Here is a 15,240-nt window from a genome sequence, read left to right on the forward strand (position 1 = left end):
GCCACTGATATCTTACTGAACTTTCTTCCTATCAATCACGCTGACGATTTTAGTATCTTTGGCATAATTCTTAATTTTGCCCTCTATATTTATATTCAAATCATTGTTTACCATATTTAGTAAATGCAGTTTCAGTGTAAACAATGATTGTTACTTCAACACTGTCAGTCCTTTAAGGATTGTGCGATGTGACTGATTGCTGTCTGGGTTGAAACAATGTTTTGTATAAAATCCCAGAGAGGCAGTCTGTGAAGAGTCCTTGAATGAACAAACATAAGCATTCCTTATTAACTACTCAAAAAGCCAATTGTTAGTTAGAAATGACCTCTCCTTAACAAACCCATGCTGAATATTTTTGATTAATCAGTGCCTGTCCAAATGTAGATTTATAGAGTCCCTGACAATTTTTTTTAACAATTTTCCCCCTATTGATGTCAGACTGACTGAACCTGTAGTTACTTGGCTATCTCTTTCTAGCCTTTGAAACAATGCTAGCCCATCAGCAACCTTCGAATCCTTCAGAAACTACACCTGCACTATTTCCTCCTTTGCTTCTATCACCCTGGAAATTATTATTCTGGGCTCACATTTTCTATTCTGCCATAGTCCTCTAAAATTCCTCACTGGTACATCTGTTACGTCTGTTGAAGGCCTGGTATATCGAGTAGTTCCTCATAATTGAGTTCTTCTAACAATAGAGATCAGTCCCACCTGTACTTGTGAATCATGAAAAAAGTTTGGATATTGCTTAAATTTTGTGATGAACAGGAACACCTGGTGACCCAAGTGATCACAACATCAAATACAGAGTATGAAACTACTGTAACGGTGGATTTTCTGTCAGGAGATAGGGAAAAAACAAAACCATAAATTTGATAGGCCTTTAAAAAACAGAAATAATCCACAAAATCATTGTTACAATTAACTTTCATCCCATATGACCATCACTCACTAGTCACTGTTCACAATGTAAAGGTGAAAATAAGCCACTGTGATTGTACTGGTAAGAAATTTAAGTTATTTTCACCTCTGACATGTTCAAAGTGGTTTTTCAATTGGGTATAAGCTTTAATAAGCACCTCTGTGGCCTTTTCATATTTTCATATGTTCTCACATGGTTTTGGCTACGGACATAAATATGATAAACAAGAATGATTGGGTTTTAAATGTTGGGGGCACAATGAGGAACTTTGCCGAAGGTTGATAGTGAGGAAGAAAATTCTGGGCTGCAGGCATATATGCAGAATTCCAAGATACATGTAACTGATCAGTTTATGATAAATTGGTTAATCCTCCCTTGATATCTAAAAGCAAACACATTTTAAAATGTTAAATGTGAGCTTGATTACCTCATTCTGAGCTTAGCTATATTGTATTTTGGCCTTTGGAGATTTGATACTGGAAACATACACCAGAGCTCCATTTTGGCATCTGGGAACATTAGCAGTCAGTACACAACTGATGTCTTAACATGGTTTGTTACTGAACGCCAGTCAATAGTGCTGTCAAATCTTATCTGATGAGATGCTTTTAAGAGGATAAGAATGAGGGAAATTGGCACTCTGATATTTGATTACATTAGAGTCATTTAACCCACTGAGTGAACTGCTTTTATAATAAATGATTCAATATAATAGTGCATGACACACAGTCACACAAGACAGATAACATACACTCGAGGGTTGGCACTCTAATCTTTTCATGGAATAAATTAGGATCACAATAAATGATTGTACAGTTATGTGCCAAACTGAGTGATTACGTAAATAGTTAAAAACAAAAAGAAATAACACATTAATATGTTACATGTATTTTTATTAGTCTCGTTGTTGAACTAATTCCTTGTAATTACTTTGACCAGATTAATTCATAGCTGGTTTTTGTCATTGCAAATTCGGGATGCTTTGAACAAAAATAATTGAATCAGAAGAAACATATAAATGCCAGATCAGATTTGCAAACTTCTCTTGAATGGGATAAAGCAGAATTCCAGTATTACATGTAAAATTGCCTTTCTCTAACTTCTGCCATTTTCCACAGCTGCTAGTCACGAGTCTGGTAGAGCCACATGAGTTCTCCACCTGATGATTTAGCTGCAGAGGTGGTTCAGGCTTTCTAGGGCATCCATCCCACCTGTGCCGCTTCAGAAAACTGCTCAGCCCAAGTAAACCCCAGCACACAGTCTCCGAGTTACACCTGCCACAATTCCTCACCAGCCATTGCAGGTTTGATGTTCCTTACCTCTGTTGTGAGCAGCCTCCAAGTGCTATAGAGAGATGCAGCACAGAAATGTACCCTTCAGGCCCATCGAGTCCACACCAACCACCAGCCATCTACTTAAACTAACCCCGTAGTGGCTGCTACCGCGATGTGAAAGTAAGACACTAGTCGATGAGCTGCAGAACAAAACTGATTTATTTTCTCGCCTTGTGCGGGCCTTTTAAGAGGAATGGTTCCTGCCCACCGAAAACGGAAATGATGTATGCACTACGTCATCAAACTTTTCCCGCGTGCGGATTCTCCCCGTCGCTCGGGGAAGACAAAGGGCCAGCGCCATCTTGGGCCTCGCCGCTCCGACGGTGTGCAACCCGACCGCCGAGACGGTTCGCTTGCTTGGACGGTGAGTCGCTACACAAACCACCCCCCCCCCCCCCCCGAACTGGCGATATGGTCCCCAAGGTTCGCGGGCTGTGCTAGCCGTTGCTTAGGAGGTCGGCCTCTGCGTCGCAGTGTTGGGACCTCGACCGGTTGTTGTAGATCTAAATGGGCCGGTTTGAGGCAGTCCGTTGTGAAGACCTCTTCCTTGCCCCCAATGTCCAAAATAAAGGTGGACCCATTATTCCTGATGACCCAGAACGGCCCCTCATATGGTCGTTGCAACGGTGCCCGGGGTGTGCCCCTGTGAACGAAAACAAACTTACAGTCTCGTAGTTCCTTGGGCTCACAGGATGGGGCTTGACCATGCCGCGAAGTGTGAATCGGTGCCAAGCTGCCGATCCTCTCGCACAGTCTTTCCAGGACTGCCGTGGGTTGTTCCTCTTGGCCCCGAAGGACGGGTATGAAATCCCCTGGGACGACCAGGGGTGCACCCTACACAAGTTCAGCTGACGAAGCATGGAGATCTTCCTTGGGGGCAGTGCGTATGCCGAGCAGAACCCAAGGCAGTTCGTCGACCCAGTTAGGACCTTTCAGGCGGGCCATCAGGGCTGATGGTAAGGAGGTACCGGGCTCCTCTTGAAACTGGCAGGGGACCAACGAGGTCGACGTGGATTTGGTTGAACCTTCTACGGGTAGGCTCGAACTGCTGTGGCGGGACCTTGGTGTGTCGTTGGATTTTTGATGTCTGGCAGTGCAGACAAGTCCTGGCCCACTCACTGACCTGTTTGCGCAGGCCATGCCAGACGAACTTGCTGGCGACCAGTCGGACAGTTGATCTGATGTATGGGTGCGCCAACCCATGTACCGAGTCGAAAACGCGTTTCTGCCAGGCTGAAGGAACTATAGGGCAGGGCTGACCTGTTGCGATGTCGCAAAGGAGGGTCTGCTGACCTGGACTGAGCTGCAGGCCCAAGACTGTGGTTCTGTAGCTGGACAGCTCGTTGTCGGCTTGCTGTGCGTCTGACCTGTGAACAATCTCCAGCTGCCGCCAACACAGCCTCTGATGGTAGAAACACAGCTGGTCGCCAGTGTCGTCGTCTGTGTTTCTGGGTTGTGGTTGCTCGGTTGCTGGGACTAGTTTACATAGGCGTTGGGCCCGCGGTCTGGCGATTTGGCCGACAGACAACCCGCTCTCGCGTTTGGCCTTCCACAGGACATCTGCCCGGGCGGCTACCTCACGTGGGTTGCTGAAATCAGCGTCGGCCAACAGCAGGTGAATGTCGTTGGGTAGTTGTTCGAGGAAGGCCTGTTCGAACATCAGGCAGGGCTTGTGTCCCTCAGCCAAGGCCAGCATCTCGTTCATCAGGGCCAATGGGGATCTGTCCCCCAGGCCGTCGAGATGAAGCAGGCGGGCGGTGCGCTCGTGACAGGAGAGGCTGAAGGTCTGAATAAGAAGGTCTTTGAAAGCCAGGTACTTGCCTTCCTCTGGAGGAGATTGCATGAAGTCTCCGACCTGGGCGGCTCTCTCCTGGTCCAGAGAGCTGACCACGTGATAGTACTTTGTGGAGTCGGAGGTGATCTGCCATAGTTGGAATTGTGCTTCGGCCTGGTCGAACCAGACATGGGGCCGAAGCGTCCAAAAGGTGGGCTGCTTGAGTGCCACTGCGTTGGCTGCTGCGTTGTCGTCCATTGTGTGGGTCCAAAATCCGTTTGGACCGTCGGGGTCACCAATGTAGCGGCTGCTACCGCGATGCGAAAGTAAGACACTAGTCAATGAGCTGCAGAACAAAACTGATTTATTTTCCCGCCTTGTGCGGGCCTTTTAAGAGGAACGGTTCCCACCCACTGAAAACGGAAATGACGTATGCACTACGTCATCAAACTTTTCCCGCGCGTGGGTTCTCCCCGTCGCTCGGGGAAGACGAAGGCCCAGCGCCATCTTGGGCCTCGCTGCTCCGACGACGCACGACCTGACCACCGAGCTGGTTCGCTTGCTTGGACGGTGAGTCGCTACAGCCCTACGTTAATCCAACTTTTTATTGTCCTGACATTCTTTTCAGTTCGCCCAGATTCTATCACTCATTTATACACTGGGGCCAATTTACAGCGAACAATTAACCTACCAACCTGCATGTCTTTGGTAAGTAGGAGGAAACAGAGCACCTGGAGAAAACCCACATGGTTACAGGGAGAACGTGCAATCTCCACAAAGACAGCACCCAAGGTTAGGATTGAACCCAGGTCTCTGGCACTGGCAGATGGTGGCTTCATTAGCTGTGTCACCCAAATAATGGAAAAACACTGCTTGGTTTCAAGTGTTTCCCTGCTGTAATGTGACCATACAGAAGGTGTCTGGTGTCCTTCGTCAGCCACTTCTTCTCTGCTTTGCTGGCCACAACTCTGTGAACGTCTGGCAGCACCCTGCAGTGCTAAACTGGGACAAATCTTCCAGAGTATCCCATGGAAGTTCAGAGTTCTTGGAAGAAATGCAGTCAGTACAAATGGTTTAATTCAGCTGCACCATTTAGAAATTTAGTTACTTGCACCCCTGTTCCAGGTCCGGCACCTCTGTTAGAAGTGTCAGCACTGTGTGAAGGGAACAAGCCCCGAAACTTCAGAGTTAGCAGCATCTAGGAGCAGAGAAAGAAATGGAGTACAGATTGAGTGGATGGGAGAGAGATGTAGAGAGACAGTAAAAGTAATAGACAGGGTATAGGTATTAGTATTGGTTTATTATTGTCACATATATCAAGATACAGTGAAAAGCTTTTGTTTGCGTGCCATCCATCCAGACAGATCATTCCATACATAAGTACATCGAGGTATTGAAAAGGAAAATAGAATGCAGAATATTATCTTTCAGTTACAGAGAAAGTCCAGTGCAAGTGGGCAAATAAAGTGCAAGGGCAATAGTGATGTAGATTGGGAGATCAAGAGTCCATCTCTTAGCATATGGTGGTGAGGTACAGAGGTAGAGAAGGGATTGAGAGGTGGAGGTAGAGAGAGGGGGGAAGATACAGCAGAAACAGGGAAATGGAGAGAGGGAGAAGGAGCAGTAGGGACGGGGAGAAAGAGAGGTACATGGAAAGCATCAGAGATGAGGAAGTGAAGAGATGAGTGTGATTGAGAGAGTAGTTGTCAGGAAAGGTGTTAGCAGATTGTGAATGGAGATGAAAGTAAGGATTGAAATGTAATGAAGAAGTACTGAGGACTCACCTTGACAAGTCTTACAAGATTGTGATTTTTTATTGTTTCCTTTGCTCTTTACGGTGGCAGGGGTTGAAGGTTTAGAAGTTGCTGTTGAAGTAGCTTAGGGTGAGTAGTGGAATCCATTTGGGGATGATACACACTGCAGCTACTGCACTGGTGGGTCAGGGAATGAATGTTTAGGATGGTGGATAGGGTACCAGTCAAGGAGACTGCTTTGTCCCTGAATTCTGTCAAGCTTCTTGAGAGTTGTTGGGGCTGCAGAGGTCCAGACAAGTGAAGAATATTCCATCACACTTGTGCCTTGTAGATGATGGAAGAATTTCAAGGTCTCAAGAGGTGATTACTCACTGCAGGATACCCTACATCTGACCTGCTCTGTAGCCATGGTAGTTATGTGACTGGCCCAGTTGCATTTCTGGTCAAAGATGACCTCCGGAAGGTTGATTATGTGGTACTTGGCAATGGTAATGCCATTGAATATGAAGCATGTGTGGTATAACAATCTTTATTTAGAGGTGGCCATGGCCTGGCACTTTCATGGCATTCAGTTTACTTGAAACTTATCAGCCCATGTCTGCATATTGTCCTTGCCTTGCTGTATGCAGACATGGGCGGCTTAATTTGCTGAGGAGTTGCTAATAGAATTGAATATAGCGCAATCATTATCAAACATCCCTTTTCTGACCTTATGTTGAAGCTATAATGGTTACTTACTGTGAAGAATCATTGATATCTATTACCAGTACTAACTGTGATTATGTATTTCATTTCCAGCAGCATTCAAGGCACACTAAATTAAAAGGCAATTTTGAAGCCATTTATGGAATGGCATGGAATTTCACACATATGAGCTTATCAATTAAAAAATGTTGGGACCACAGCACACCTACTTCAAGTGTTCTAGTAGCGAGCCAAAAAACATCTCATCAAAGGCACAGCCATAATTTTATGCCAAACAATTTGCTCAAGCAGATTGTTGAGTAGATGCCCTTTTATAGTAACTTCCATTTGACTTTTAGCTCTGTATTGTGGGTCCATTTAACAAGTGTTTATAATATGATCACTTCAAAGCCCAACACAGACATCAGTACTACTGTTCAAAAATATATGTTAAAAAATATCTTGTTGCTTAGTAACTGGAGGGTTGCATGAGACAACAGTGCATTTTAACCAAATGAAGCAATTGTGATTTCACCTTCATGAACAGTACCACAATATTGGCGTAAATCAGTCCGAGCTGACACAGTTGCATGAAATAAATAATCTGATGGGAATTTGATTACAAATAAATAATTTCTTATGATCACTGCCCCATAAAAAAGGGAGTAATTTTTTTCTCACAGCACATATTACATTACATTTAATGGACAGGGGAAAATCTAATATGTTGAGGGAAGTTTAAAATCTGATATCTAGGTTGAAGGTATTTCAATTTAATAAATCTCAGTGGTTTAATAATCTCATGGTGTGGAATAACCCTCACTCTTCCCATGATGATCAAACCAGGGGATCAGCTCTGGTTTATGTGAGGAATGTGGAAAGGCATGTGGGGAGCAACACCAGATGTACCTAAAAATGAGGTGAAGCTGCAGCACTGCATGTGTGCAAAGCAGTAATCACACAATTAACAGATAAGTCCTCTGAATGGTTGTGGAAACTTAAACGTCTAATGGGAGGATGGGGGAGGGGGGGTGGTCCAAGAACATCCCCATTCTCAGTGATGGAAGGGCCCAAAATATAGTATTTAAGCCAAGGTTGAAGCACTTACATCCATTTTCTATCAGAAGTGCCGAATCGATGATCCATCTCTGATTATTCTTGAGATTCTCACCATAATTGAAGCCAGAAATGGATGCAAGTGCAGGATAAAGCAAACAATACGGGACAGGACAACATCCAAGTTCCAGCACTGAAGACTTGCTGCCTAGAACTAGCTATGGTCTAGACAATCTGCTTCAGTACATTTATAACATTGATGTTAATTTGACTATGTAGAAAACTGCCCAGGTGAGCCTGTCCTTAAAAAGAAAGACAAATCCAATCTACCTAAGTACTGTCCAATTAGTGTAATCCCAATCATCAATAAAGTGATAGAAGGTGTCTGCAGACATCAGCACAGCCTTTTCCCAAGTATTGACTAAAGAACTGAATTCGCAGAGATGAAATTGGTGAAGACTGTCTTTGACATCAAGGTAGCATTTGTCTGAGTGTTGCATGAAAGAGGCCTGGTGAAGTCAATGTACATCAAGGGGAAACATGCCAATGACCTGGAGGCACAGCTTTTGCAAAGAAAAAATTCTTTCTAGTGTTGGAAGATTGTCATCCCAGCCAAGGATATCACTGCAGAGGTTCATCAGGACTGGTCTTGGCTGTCTTCATCTCCTTTATCAATGACCTTCCATCCATTCTAAGGTTAGGAAATGGGAATATTTGCTGATGATTGCACAATGTTCAATTCCATTCGCAAGTCCTCAGTAAATGAAACAGTCCATGTCTGCATGCAGCAAGACATAGACACCTCTCAGTCATGTGCTGATAAATAGAAAGCAATATTTGCGCCACAAAAATTCCAGGCCGATGACCATTGCTAACAAGAAAGAATCTAAGCATTTACCCAAGACATTCAGTGATGTTACTGTCATTGAATCTCCAAATGTCAACATTCTGGTAGTGACCACTGACCAGGGACCCAGCTGATCAGACACCTTAATACTGTGGCTACATGTGAAGGCCAGTGGCTGGGTATTTTATGCTGAGTAACTCACCTCCTGATACACCAAAACCTTTCTGCAAGGTGTGCGGCAGGTAGGCGATGAAATACTTTCCTCTTTCCTACTAAGTACAGCTGCAACAACAGTCGAGAGCCTCAATGCCATTCAAGATGAAGTGGCCCACTTGATTGACACCCCATTATTTACCATAAACGTTCTTTCCTTCCAATACTGGCTCACTGTGGCTGCAGTGTGCACTATCGAGAAATCCAGTTACTCAACTAGGCTACTTCCAAACTCACAATTTCTATCATCAAGTAGGACAGTGGGGACACATGAACACCACCATCTGCACCTTCCCCTCCTTGTTGCACACCATCATGACTTGGGACTCTATTGATGTTTATTCATCATGGCTGGGTCTAATTCCTGGAATTCTTAACCCAGCAGGATGTGGGAATACCTTCTCTAGTAGGACTACAGCAGTTCAAGAAAGTGTTTTACCAACAGCTTCTCAAAGATGGTTAGGGATGGGCAATTAATGTTGGCCTCACCAGCACCACCCACATCTTGAGAAAGTAATGAATTTTAAAAAAAGTTAAATACAAGTGATCGAGGAAGAGAATAATTTTACGGTGTTGGAAGACTTAATGGAAACAGAAGAACAATAAAAAACAAGTAGGCTTGGCGCCCCAAGCCACTTTTGGCATTCAGTGAGACCATAATTGATATGTGATCCAATTCTATGTACCCTCTTTCCCTATATCCCTAAATTCACTTCACAAAATAACAAAAATATGTTAAAACCAGATTTAAAGTGAATAGTTTCTGTACCGTCAATATGAAAGTGGGTTCCTTTTTTAAAACCATCCTCTGCATGCAGAAGTGTTCCCTAACCTCACCCTTGAAAGGCCTGGCTCTATTCTAGTTTTGGACCAGTGGAAATTGCTTTCCCTCTATCTATCCTATCAGAACCTGAACATCTTGGAATTCAAACTCAAATTACACATCAACTTCTAAATTTCAGGGATTGCAACTTTGCTTTGTCCAATTTCTTCTTCTAATGTAACCCTGGTGTCCCAAGTATCACTCTGATAGATCTGTTTTGCACTCTTTGTATGGCCAATATACATACTTAGAGATGTGTCAAGAGCTACTCACCATACCCCAGTTGCACTCTAGCCTGGGCTTTTATAGTTACATATAAATTCTATCCACTTATTGTCTAGCTCTCTAGATACAATTGTTGTGATTTAATTAGGCTTTGTGATTATTTTCAGCAGCTGTCAAAGATGTTTTGGTGATTTCTGTGCATAGATCTGTTAGTATTTTGGACCTCTACCACTTCTAGCTTTTCACCATTTAGAAAGTACCTTTTCTATCCTTTTTAGAGTGAGTGGATAACTTCACATTTGACTAATTAAAATGTACTTGGCAGAGTTTTGTCAATTTGCTTAATCTTTAGCACCTCTTTGCAATTTAATGCTTCTATCTACACTGTTTATCATGCTGACTATCTGCATGCAATGGATGAGCATGGATAATGTGGCATTCTGTCCTTATTTTGTCCTTTATACATAGGATAAATCATTGAAGAATGCTATTGGCCACGTGCTGCATGTTATTCCTACTTTCCTACTCCACTGTCTTCTGCTGCTCAGCCCATTTCAAGGTAGATCAATAATTTGATTTGATTTCCAACTTAGTCATTACCTCTTACGGTTGACTTTATCAAAAGCTTTCTGGAAGTCCTTTTTATAAATTTTGTAAAAATTACCCCATCCACAATTTTAGTCGCCTCTGTAACAATTAAAATAAGTGAGATTTTCAAAGTTTATTTACATTACAGTGGCTGCATTTCAAAACACAACATTGCATGTGAAATGCTTAAAGATGGTTTTGAGGTTGGGAAGGGTACAACATGAAAGCAGGACTTTTCCTTTTGTTACATTCCCCAGAACCCTCTACCCCTCAAATACAGCTGGTTCTTTTAAATTTATTGTTTTCTGTTATTAAGATTCATGAGGCTAATGCACAAGTTTCTAACACTATCAATGGCAAACAGCTCAAAATAGTAACATGCAGATTAATAAATATTTGAAACTAATTTTCATAGACTTCACAATTAAAGCTATCATTTCAGAGGATCCAATGGGCAAGAAAAACAAAAGAAAAACAATTTTTTTTAAACATTTAGCAGATACTTGTAAAGATAAGATAGATAAAATAGTGAATCATCTTGCTCATAGGGCAAGAAGAGCTTATGAACATATCCCTGAGTGATTGGACCTAATTGTCTGGATAATTTGAATATTCAGATGACATGAGACAATATTTAAAACAGCATTGAATGAATCCATCAAAAACCGTCAGCTCTCTACATTAAAATTATTTGTACAATTGTACTAAAAGGAGCCCCAAGAGAATGATGAAAGACCCTAACATGGGTAAAAGATTAGAACAAACCAGACGTTAAAGGAGGGAAATATTAATCAATTCATAAAAAGTTACTCATAACCTTCTCCAGTACCTCTAATTCTGTTTAATTAAGTTGATTGTTTTCTTTTGCTATTGCCACTTTAAATTCTTTTGTCTGATCTGTATATTCAAAAAAAAATCGATTACATTTGTTAGAGGCAGTTGTCATCACATTGAGAGGATACACCCAACAGTCTCACTTGTGGTAACCGTGTCATTAACTGTGTATCAAATTTCATCCAAACTCGAAGGAGGAACTCCTGAAACAAGCTCAACAGGCTGCTAAGAGGTTAGAATATATTTTGCAGGATTAAATGTAAAGAAGTTTCCTAGGAGTAATAAATAGAGCACCTGATTTCTTTTGTATTCCATTACAATTGAATCCCAGAGGCCACACCGGCCTTCAGTTATGATGTAATTAAAATGGTGAGATGTTCTGTTTTGGAATTTCAAGACATCACTGCTTAACGTTGTGTTTTTCTCCTCATAATACTGTTCCAATCATAGAATCCTTTTTGTTTCATAAATAATCTCTTCCAAACTGTCTTTTTCACCTCTCATGTGAAAACTTAGAATTTCTTCAGTTAGTATGTACCATTTGCTCTTTTATTCCTTTCTTTAGACGTCTCAGTCTATTGATTTGCACTTTTAACTTACACCGCGCCCATTTATTTACATTTACTTGTCATATGAATTGTTGATTCATGTTTTATTTTTTTCAGTTTCCTTTTTTCTCTCTGTCCTGTTTCCTCTCTGGCACTGAAGTTGAATCACAATGGGAAATGAAAGCAGTTCTATGGGTGACCAGGTGGGTCTCTGATTACATTTATTCAGAATGCATGACAAACAGTGTTTAATAATCAGTAAGTAATATTAAAAGATTGTCAGCGACTAAGGGTGTTTCTACACTCCGGGTAGGAAACATTGTTGATACTCAACAATTATAAACAACCTTAAGTGTTCTGTCAGATATGTGATGTTAATTATACAGATTAATTATACAGATTTTGGAATCCTTATATTTCCATGAAGATTTTCTGACTTGAAGTTGGAATCATGTTTTATTTATACCTTGAGATATTTATGCTTTATTGCTGGGGCCCATAGTAAAATACGTTTGAAAATATATATTGCATTGAAAATCTGAGAGAAAATGAGACTGTCGGCAATATGTGATCGTGTGCTAATGCACAAATAATGGGAGGTTTTACTGATCATTTATCCATATAATTTTATGCTTTTATTGGGATGCACAGTTACCATGTGAATAGGGTTCAAGACAGTTGGAAAGTTCTGGGTCACTATATTATGTATCCTGTACATGGGCTTTGGCATGAACTACCGCTTTTATGTTGTGATTATTATGAATGTTACCTTCACATTACTTGCTTTATTACCTCAAACCATGCATCCAAAATGTTACGGAGTAGTCACAATTTATAAATTAGTCGTCCAGTATTATTTTTTATTTTTGAGAGTAGTTCATAGGATTAAAGGTGGAGATGTTGCACAATGATTCCTGTTGGAGAAAGTGGGAAAATTTATTTATCTTCATGAATATTTTAATGTCATAATAAGAAACAAAGGGATAATTTTCCAACACGTAGGTGGTTGGAAACTTCTGACTCCAGCTCAGACAGGGGATTTTTCACTTTTGTGTAAATTGCTTCACCATCAACATCCATTTGAAAAATTACCTTGGGTTGCTCATCAAAATGGTTTAATGCCAGTACTTGTTCCTTGAAACTGTTACTAGATAAACAGTTCATTTACTGTACGTTTCAAAGTCATCGCAAACAAAGCAATTTGTAGAATTCTGGATCACTGTCCAACATCTTCATAAATTGGCAGTGCTTATTACTTTATCTGCCGATATTTAATGATTTGCAAATTAATTGCAATTCTTCATTATTAGTTTTCCCAAATTAGTTTGCATCAAAAAGATTAATAGCTGACATAGGCCCAGGCAGCTGTCAATGCAGCTTGAAGATACATGGTAGGAGACTTGTGAGAATGGTTTGAGATAACCTGTCCACTAATTTCCAAAAAAGATGTTGGTGATCCACTTCACCTGCACTCAACACCAACAGAGAAATTAAGATTGTGATCCAGTTTGGCATTTCAATTCATGTCTAAAAACAATAGCTCATAAGTGCACTTTGCAGTGCTGCACACATCTGCATAATTCTCTCATTTGCTCATAAACTCTGTGTTTTGGACTTTGTTTATGAGAGGGTGAAGACCCGTAAAAGCATGAGTCATTTTTGTTACAGTGATATCATGGATGAAGAATATGATCAGTGTGACTTATTAGATTGTATTTGAAAACAAACGAAAGGCAATAAGCTTGTCTAACATCTTGTCTTAATTTTTTGGTGTGATCTATTGGAGTTATTTTCAACTTCTGGAGTTTTACAGTTATTAAACAGAGTCTGTGGTGATCCAGTGCTGCAGAAGATTTGGCTGGTCAATATCTAGTATTTTATTTATATTTTGATTCATATTTTTAGCCAAAGGCTGCTGAAGCAGATACAATCACCTTCTCACCTCCAAATCAAGAATCTCCAGAGGTATTGTTGAATGGCATTTTGCTGAAATACCTGCTTGCTTCAACCTCATGTGCTAGACCAGAATTTTGTATGGCTTGCTATTTTTTCAGCACAAATCTGTTCTTTTGCAGTGAATATCATACATACTCATATTTCAGATGTTTATTCAGTGCATGCAACCTAACATAATGCAATCTTATGTAATGTAAGGAACAACTAATTTTACTTTGACTAGAATAAAACATGTTTGTGACCTACTTACACATTGTGCTAGTAATGTTTAACTGGAAAAATCAACTGAATGTGAATTGATATCACTAACCACAAACTGCTTGTCACCTAAATTGTGCTGTTACAATGCATACAGTAAATGTGCAGCTGCACTTTAAATCTGTCTTTTGTTGTAACACAGACCAAAAGTTGACATTGCACTTTTAAGTTGTTTTATTTTGTGATCATGTTGCTTCTTGGCTGTACATGTAGCTTTCACGTGTTAGTCAACCAAAGGGAAGAATGTGAGAAAGGCTGTGATGAAACCTCCAGGGATATGCCCAAATGTTGTTGTCACTTTACAATAAGCTGTGCAGTGATGAATTAGCTAACCTCAATCAGTAGGCAGGATGTGTGGTAAAAAACATATTGTTAGGCACTGGAAGTCTAAAATAAGCAGCCACCATAATCAAGGACCCTTCCTACCCTAGTCATTCTTTCCTCTCCCCTCTTCCATCGAGCAGAAGATACAAAACCTTGAGAGCATGTACCACCAGGCTCAAGGACAGCTTCTATCCCGCCGTTATCAGACTCTTGAATGGACCTCTCAGGCGCTAAAGGATGAACTCTTCATCTCCCAATCTACCTCTTCATGGCCTTTGCACTTTATTTGTCTAACTGCACTGCACTTCCTCTGTAACTGTAATGTTATATTCTGCGTTCTGTTTTCGTTTGTCCTACCTCGATGTACCTATGGAATGGTATGCAAACAAAAGCTTTTCACTGTATCTCAGTATGTGTGACAATAATAAACCAGCACCAATACTAGCAGTCCAGGTAGCTTCTGTGAACACAGACATTTGATTAGAACTTGAAAACTTAAAGATAAACAAGTTTTTCAGATGTGAGGAATATCTGAACGAATTAAAGGAACAGCTGCATACTGAAGACCTGACCCTTTTGCCAATGTTATTGCAGTAGAGTGTCAACATGATCATGTACCCTACAGGGCGATACATTGCCCAGGTACGTCCATTTCACAGTGGATCATCAGCAAAGGGATGGAAGCAGAGCTTTCAAGTGACATTTACTCACTGATAACCTGCTCATGAATGCCCAGTTTGGATTTGCCAGGACAACCTGGCTCCAAACCTCATCATAGCCTTGGTCCAAACATGGGTCAAAGAGCTGAATTCTGGAGGTATGGTGAGTGTGACTGCCCTTGACATCAAGTCAGCAATTGACCATGAGTGTGAAACTAAGGATACCTGATAAAACTGGTCAATGGCTGGAGTCAAACCTCACAAAAGGAAGATCATTGTAGATGTCAGAGTCAATCATTCCAGTCCTATAACCTCAGTGCAGGAGTTCCTCAAGGCTGTGTCCCATGCCAAAACATCTTAATCTGTTTCATCAGTGAAAGTCCATTGTAAAGTTACAATTGGTGATGTTTGCTGATGATTACACAGTGTTCAATTCTATTC

General features: G+C 41.2%; 1 long non-coding RNA gene across 1 annotated transcript in view; it reads left to right on the top strand.

The window, feature by feature from the left end:
• LOC127577019 (uncharacterized) overlaps positions 1-13,646 on the top strand; it is a 34,833-nt gene extending 21,187 nt beyond the window's left edge. The window contains exons 4-5 of the long non-coding RNA XR_007957307.1: positions 11,720-11,805; positions 13,508-13,646. This is a non-coding gene — a long non-coding RNA (uncharacterized LOC127577019). The remainder of the gene's footprint in view (positions 1-11,719; positions 11,806-13,507) is intronic.
• The last annotated feature ends 1,594 nt before the right edge of the window (positions 13,647-15,240 follow it).

Source organism: Pristis pectinata, chromosome 12 (genome assembly GCF_009764475.1).
Source record: "Pristis pectinata isolate sPriPec2 chromosome 12, sPriPec2.1.pri, whole genome shotgun sequence".
NCBI classification, from domain to species: Eukaryota; Metazoa; Chordata; class Chondrichthyes; order Rhinopristiformes; family Pristidae; genus Pristis; species Pristis pectinata.